Here is a 7,816-nt window from a genome sequence, read left to right as displayed (position 1 = left end):
TCCCCGCCGCTCGCTCGCTCGCTCGCTCTCCACCACGCGCCGCCTCACGCTGACGCTGAAGCTGACGTCGCCTCACGCTGACGCGGAAGCTGACGTCGCCTCACGCTGACGCGGAAGCTGACGTCGCCTCACGCTGACGCGAAGCTGACGTCGCCGCTCACGCTGACGCTGACGCCGACGCTGCCGCTGCCGCTCGCTCTCCGCCACGCGCCGCCGCCATCTGCCGCGCCGCTCTCGCGAGAGCTGAGCTCTCTCCTCCGCCCGGGCGTGATTCCAGATTGCGGCCACCTGGTGGCGCATCGGAGCTCGTCCCTGACATCAGGTGAAATAAAATCGTGCAGTTGCTGGAATGCTGAATCAAACAAGTTGAGCAGCAAGTTCTACATCTTCAGGGGTAGAAGGGGCCTTGCATTTTCTACATCTTGCAGGGGCCTTGCAGAAGTTCTACATCTTCAGGAGCCTTGCATTTTCTGCTTTATTTACTAAGAATAGTGTAATTACGCTTGATTGCACTGTTGCGGGAAGATTGTTCCCGATGTTGGGGGAGTCCAGAACCAGGGGTCACAGCTTAAGGATAAGGGGGAAGTCTTTTAGGACCGAGATGAGAAAACATTTCTTCACACAGAGAGTGGTGAATCTGTGGAATTCTCTGCCACAGAAGGTAGTTGAGGCCAGTTCATTGGCTATATTTAAGAGGGAGTTAGATGTGGCCCTTGTGGCTAAAGGGATCAGGGGGTATGGAGAGAAGGCAGGTACAGGTTACTGAGCTGGATGATCAGCCATGATCATAGTGAAAGGTGGTGCAGGCTCGAAGGGCCGGATGGCCTACTCCTGCACCTATTTTCTATGTTACCTCAAGCCTTTCAGTAACCCTGTTATCAGGCAATTGAACCATCTAGAGAGCTGCCCCGAACTACTATCTCCCTCATTGGAGACCCTCGGACTATCTTTGATTAGACTTTACTGGCTTTATCTTGCACTAAACGTTATTCACAATATTCCCTTTATCATGTATCTGTGCACTGCGGATGGCTTGATTGTAATCATGTATTGTCTTTCCGCTGACTGGTTAGCACGCAACAAAAGCTTTTCACGATTGCTCACTCTTTTCTCGACAATGCAATTCGCCCAGTGCCTGTTACCTGTTACAATTCAATACATTAGCAAGAATACTTATTTTATAATTCAACATTACATTTAAAAAATAGACAGGAGATAGTGAGAGAATGCAAAAAGAAATCACACTGTGTGCACATACTTGCATTTACCTTATACTTCTAATTTAATGAGGTACAATAACACCCAGTTTGATTAAGCACAGGAACAGGCCCTTTAGCCCAACATGTCCGTGCCTAACATGAGGGCAAGATAAACTAATCTCCACTGCCTGCATGTGATCCATATCCCTGCATTCCTGCATATTGACGTGCTTATCTAAAAGCCTCTTGAATATCACTATTGTATTGGCTTCTCCACTGCTATGCCTTCCAATATCCTATTCGCATAAAAAATATTGCCCTGCACATTTCCTTTAAACTTTCCCTTCAATGCTTCAGGGTAAATAATCCAAGTTTGTCTAATCCATGCAGCATTCTGATAAACCTCCCTCCACACTCTCCCAAGCCTCAACATCCTTCCTGTAATGGGGCGACCAGAACTGTACACAATGCCGCAAATGCAGCCTATCTAAAATTTTATAAAGCAGCAACATGGCTTCCTGACACTTATCCCAATGCCCCAACTGATGAAGGCAAGCACACCATACACCTCTTTGCCACTGTCTAATTGCAGGGGTTAGGGACGTGCACGCCAAGATCCCTCTGCACATCATTGCTGCCTTACCATTAATCTTTCCCTTACCTTCAACCTCACAAGGTTTTCTTCCTTACATGCAACACCTCACAATTGTTCAAATTAAACTCCATCTGCCATTTCTCCCCCCATTTCTGTAGCTGATCTAAATCTCATTATTTTTTGATAGCCTTCCTCACTGTCCGCAACTCCGCCAATTTAACCAAACCTTCCACCACACCTCGCTGTCGTCTATGGGTAAACCACTTCTGAATCCAAATTACCCAGTCACCGTTGGTCCCGTGCATCTTAATCTCGCACAGAGTATTTTATAATAAGGATTTCTCTTTCCAAGGAAAGCAAAAAGCAAAGTGCTGGAGGACGGCAGGCCAGGCTGCAGGTGTAGAAAAAAATGAACGGACAACATTTTTTGGCATCCCTTTCGGATCGCGGTTGACCTGTTGACATTCCTGTTTCATGGATTCTGAGGTGGCTAATGAAGCCAATGTGAGGGAAAGGTCATTACTAATGGGCCGAATGGCCAGAGGTTTGTGAGGCAGATCTCTCAATAGGTGACCCCAAAATCACGATACCATCCCAAATGCCCCTTTTCTCCACTGTAAGCCATCACAGACCAGAGGTTCTAAGGAGTCGATGAATTCCTCAAGGCTTTGTGGATATCCTTTAATCTCTTCTGAAGAAGAGTCCTGACCTGAAACGTCACAGGTCTGTGTCCTTCAGAGATACTGCCTGACCTGCTGAGTTAGTCCAGTACTTTGTGTTTTAAAAAATAAACCAGCACCTGCATTTCCTTGTTTCTTCCCTTGAATCCTGTCCTCGCTCTGCCTGATAACGTCTTACCATGACAGAACTTACAATACAGTGTCTGTTTCGGGAGTCTGTTGTCAAGCAGTTGAGCAGTGTGGCCTGTCCACTGAAGCTAAACAAGTATAACTTGAGTCTAAAATCTTGAAGCATGCAGCGCCAGCTTCTTCCCCTCTGCTTCTAGTCTTCTGAACAGTCCTTCCATAAGTTATGGTACTGTTCGATTCACCTCTACCACTTTATAGACAAGAGAATTTGTCTCTGGAGCTGGTACATCACAATGTTGAGAAAAATATTTGCGCTCTATGTCTTTCCTTTCGCTCTGATTGTATCGACATATAGTATTATCTGATTTTACAACGATAAGATCAGATAATACGTGACAATAGATCTAAACCTTGTATTGATCCCTGCCCTCTATGCTTCTCCTCACCGAGATCGGCTACAAAGGTACGGAAACAAAAAACAGGGAACTGCAGAACTTCGTAAATAAAAAAAGGATATATATAAGATAGACACAGAATGCTGGACTAACTCAACAGGACAGGTAGCATCTCTGGAGAGAAGGAATGGGTGATGTCCCGGGTCGAGATCCTTTTTCAGACTGAGAGTCAGGGAGAGGGAAACTAGAGATATGGAAGGATACGAAGTGAATTTAAAGTGTGAAAAGGACAGATCAAAGTAGACAATGGTCAAAGAAATGTAGAATAGTTCATTGTAGGCTATGGGGAAAGTGACAACGAGGTATACAAACAGTAAAATTAATCAGAAGGACAGTGAAACTAGTCAGAGAAATAAGGTGGGGGAGGGATGGAGAGAGACGGAGAGCAAGGGTTACTTGATATTATGGCGAGTCCGAAACTTGCTAGTTGTAGACGAAGTTTATTGCAGCCGCAATACACGAATACAGAATCAAAACAACAAGTTACAGGACAACCAATATAAACTTACTGTCTTCCTTGAAGACTTCGCCGAACTGGCTAAATCGGGCGCCAAACGCGCACCTGACATCGCTGGCCAATCAGCGATGTCGTTTGCTGGACCAATCCTCATGGTCGCGTTCCCACGTGACCTCGCTGGCCAATCCGAGGGTTCGACGACCTGGACCATTCTCTGTGGTCGCTACATGACCCCCCCCAGAACCCGAGGTGCGGAACCTAGCAGGGAGCCGGATTTCGCGACCATAACGAGTACGGAGAGGGACAGCCTGAACCACAGGAGCCGGAGGTTCCGGACTTGGTGGAACAGCCGGAACGGGAGGTTCTGGAGGAACTACCGGAACGGGGGGTCCTGGAGGAACTGCCGAAACGGGGGGTCCTAGGGGAACTGCCGAAACTGGAGGTCCCGGAAGAACTGTCGGAATGGGGGTTTGTGGACTGGGCGGAACTAACGGAGGTCGGCCTCTTCTAGGGGTTTGACCGACCAGGACTGGTTGATCTGGGTCCAAATGGGCAGGTTTGAGCCGGGACACCGAGACGAGTTCACTCTTGCCGCCCATGTCTAAGGTGAAAGTAGCCGTTCCCTTACGTAAAACCCGAAACGGCCCTTGATAGACCCTCTGCAACGGGGCGCGATGGGCATCTTTACGCAAAAAAACAAACTCACAGTCCTTCAGGGAAGACGGTTCATGTACCATGGGACACCCATGACGTGAAGTCGGCACTGGAGCCAGGGAGCCCACCCGTTCCCGGAGAGCTGCTAACGCTGATGGGACTGTAGGGAGCAGGGCTGAAGTGTCCGGAAACAGATCTCCAGGTACTCGAAGGGTCGAGCCATATACCAGTTCTGCGGACGACGCACCGAGATCTGGCTTAGGAGCCGTCCGGATGCCCAACAGAACCCAAGGGAGTTGGTCTACCCAGTCTGGGCCTTCAAGCCTTGCACAGAGGGACGCCTTAAGTTGGCGGTGGAACCTTTCTACGAGTCCATTTGCCTGGGGGTGATATGCAGTTGTGGGTTGCAATTTGGACCCGTACAGTTCCGCCAGCGCGGCCCAGAGGGACGAAGTGAACTGTGGTCCTCTGTCAGTTGTAATAACTGCCGGGACCCCGAAACGAGCTACCCAGTGAAGGGCCAAAGTCCTAGCACAAGACGCTGACGAGATATCACACAATGGGAAAGCCTCTGGCCACCGGGTGAACCGATCCACCACCGTGAGGAGGTGGGTGTAGCCCCGGGAGGAAGGCAAAGGCCTGACCAAATCCACGTGGATGTGGAAAAAACGAAAAGCCGGGACTTCGAAATCCTGTATATGGTCGCTACAATATTAGAGAAATCAATACTCATACCCCCTACATCAAAAATCTTCTAACCCCCCTCTCTAACTCCAGGTCCCTCAGATCGGCCGACTTGGGGCTATTCACTATCCCGCGGTCTAGGCTTAAACTCAGGGGTGACCGCGCTTTTGCGGTTGCAGCTCCTAGACTGTGGAACAGCATCCCTCTCCCCATCAGAACTGCCCCCTCCATCGACTCCTTTAAGTCCAGGCTCAAAACATATTTCTACTCCCTAGCGTTTGAGGCTCATTGAGGAGGCTCATTGCGTGCTACTGTATGTTTTCATTTTTTTTCTATTGGAACCTAATCAAATGTACAGCACTTTGGTCAACGTGGGTTGTTTTTAAATGTGCTATACAAATAAAATTGACTTGACTTGACTTGACTTGGGTTGTAACCTGCCCAAGCAAAATATGAGGTGCTCTTCCTCTGACAGTGAAGGAGGCCCAAGACAAAAAGGTAGGAATGGGAATGGGAATGTCTTTAGCAACTGGGAAATTGCATGGGCTCAGATGGACTGAATGACGGTATCACAAAATGCTGGAGTAACTCAGCAGGTCAGGCAGCATCTCAGGAGAGAAGGAATGGGTGACGTTTCGGGTCGAGAGAATTTTTAATTCTCTTTTTAATTTTTTGACTATTACTACTTGAAAGTCAAAATTCTCATCTAATCATAACCTCCCTACGAAGGTCTGCACATCTCAGACTTCCATCAGCCCCATTGGAAATAGCTTTATTTAAGATATTTTAAAGCTTTTAAAGCCCCCAATCTCATCAGCCATCACGGCCAATCTTCGGCTATTCCCTCATTTAAAATGCTTTTTTAAAAAACGTTTAGTCTCCCTCTCTCGCCCCTCTAACATCACCTTAGCCTGATTACAGGCGCCAGATAAATGAAACTCAGGCTTTTTCCATTGCTTGCACCAAGTAGTGCGAGACAGGCGCTCGAATTATCATTGGGCGACACTGGATTCTATATTTGCATAAACTAACAGCCCTTTTGTACGTTGCTTTTTATGAACAAAGCAGGCAGGAGATCGCCAGAGAAATTCAAATAAATGAAGAATTTTCGAAACTGAACACTTCTGTATTGATTTTGTTCTCTTCACCCTGACCGTAAGCGGGTTGGTTTTCCACATGCTGCAGCTCACGGCGAGTCTCGTTGATCCTTTCTGGTTCAGAAACATGATGAATGGGTTTGTTCACGCGCTTTCGTGACATGTGCCGCCCTCTTTCGTTACGACAGGGGCACAGCACCCATCTGACTTCGGACCTTTTGCAGTGTTACTAAGGCTTGTCTTTGTCCTCTGCTACTCAACAGTGATGACTACCGTCATTCTACCGTTCTATGCACTTCTTGCTGCTATTGTCTTACATCTTAACTGTCCATTTTGTTGTGTAGGAAGGAACTACAGATGTTGTTTTAAACCATAGACACAAAAAACTGCAGCGAGCCAGACAGAGAGAAAATGAATATGATGTTTCGGGTCCAGACCCTTCTTCAGACCTAAACACAAAATGCTGGAGTAACTCAGTGGGTCAGGCAACATCGCAGGAGAGAAGGAATGGGTGACGTTTCAGGTCGTGACCCTTCTTCAGACTGAATCTACCTTAGATTTAAACCAGCATCTGCAGTTTTTCCCCCAATCTTATTCAGACCTTTTGTCTCCCCTTTCTTGGATTCTGGTGATGTTCTGAATATTTTCAGCATTTACTGTTTTAGTTTCACATTTAACAATATGTTTTGTAGAGACCGTTTCGTCTGCTACTCCTTGGTTCACTCATCCATTCCCACCCAAACCACCCCTTCCCCAGGTACTTTCCCCTGCAACCATAGGAGATGCAATGCCTGTCCCTAAATCTCCTAACACAACTCCATACAAAGACCCTGACAGTCCTTTCAGGTGAGGCAGGGATTCATTTGCTCCAACCTCATCTACTGTATCCGCTGTTCAAGGTGTGGACTCCTATATACCGGCAAGACCAAGCGCAGACTTGGTTATCATTTCGCTGAACAAATTAAAAAGAATTAAAATGCACAGTTGCATTTGTCAGAGTCCGAGAAGCCCCACTTCTTCACACTGGTTCAATGTTATAGCATGGAAATAGGCCCATCGGCCTAACTTACCCATGCCAACCATAATACCTACTTCACCCACCTCCTATGACAGATCGTTCCATATACCCACTACCCTTCTGTGTGACAAAGTTGCCCTTCTGTGTGAAAAAGTTGCCCTTCAGGTTCCTATCAAATCTTTCCCCTCTCACCTTAAAATGGTTCTTGATTCCCCTACTAAAAAGGACTGAAGGTAAAAGGACTCTGAGCATCTACCCTCTCTATTCCCCTCATGATCTTTTAAAGCTCTATAAAATCACCCCTGCAAGGAATAAAGTCCTAGCCTGCCCAACCTCTCCCTTTAGCTCAGGCCTTCAAGTCCTGGCAACATCCTTGTAAATCATCTCTGCAGTCTTTCACTCAGAGAGTTGTGAAGCTGTGGAACTATCTGCCTCAGAAGGCAGTGGAGGCCAATTCCCTGGATGCTTTCAAGAGAAAGTTAGATAGAGCTCTTAATGATAGCAGAGTCAAGGGATATGGGGAGAAGTCAGGAACGGGGTACTGATTGTGGATGATCAGCCATGATCATGCTGGCTCAAAGGGCCGAATGGCCTACTCCTGCACCTATTGTCTATTGTCTTTCGAGCCTAACAACATCCTTCCTCTAGCAGGGTGACCAAAACTGAACATAGTTCTCCAAATGTGGCCTCACCAACTTTCAATGCTGGTAAAATGAGCAATGGAGAAGGGCATGCCAAGAGCAGAATGACATGTCCAAAAGCAATGTTTCCTCCTACATTCCAAAGATGTGCAGGTTTGTAGGTTAATTGGCCACTTTGATTTGCCCCGACTGTGGAGGGAATGGATG

The 7,816-nt window shown here is 47.3% G+C and overlaps 1 non-coding gene across 1 annotated transcript; it reads left to right on the top strand.

The window, feature by feature from the left end:
- Window positions 1-6,057: 6,057 nt before the first annotated feature.
- LOC144610477 (small nucleolar RNA U13) lies at window positions 6,058-6,159 on the top strand. Its single transcript, XR_013549426.1, has one exon. It is a non-coding gene; the product is annotated as a small nucleolar RNA U13 (small nucleolar RNA).
- Window positions 6,160-7,816: the final 1,657 nt, after the last annotated feature.

This window comes from Rhinoraja longicauda, chromosome 36 (genome assembly GCF_053455715.1).
Source record: "Rhinoraja longicauda isolate Sanriku21f chromosome 36, sRhiLon1.1, whole genome shotgun sequence".
Classification (NCBI taxonomy): Eukaryota; Metazoa; Chordata; class Chondrichthyes; order Rajiformes; family Arhynchobatidae; genus Rhinoraja; species Rhinoraja longicauda.
Note: the sequence above shows the minus strand (reverse complement) of the source record. Positions and strands in the feature narration are given on the sequence as shown.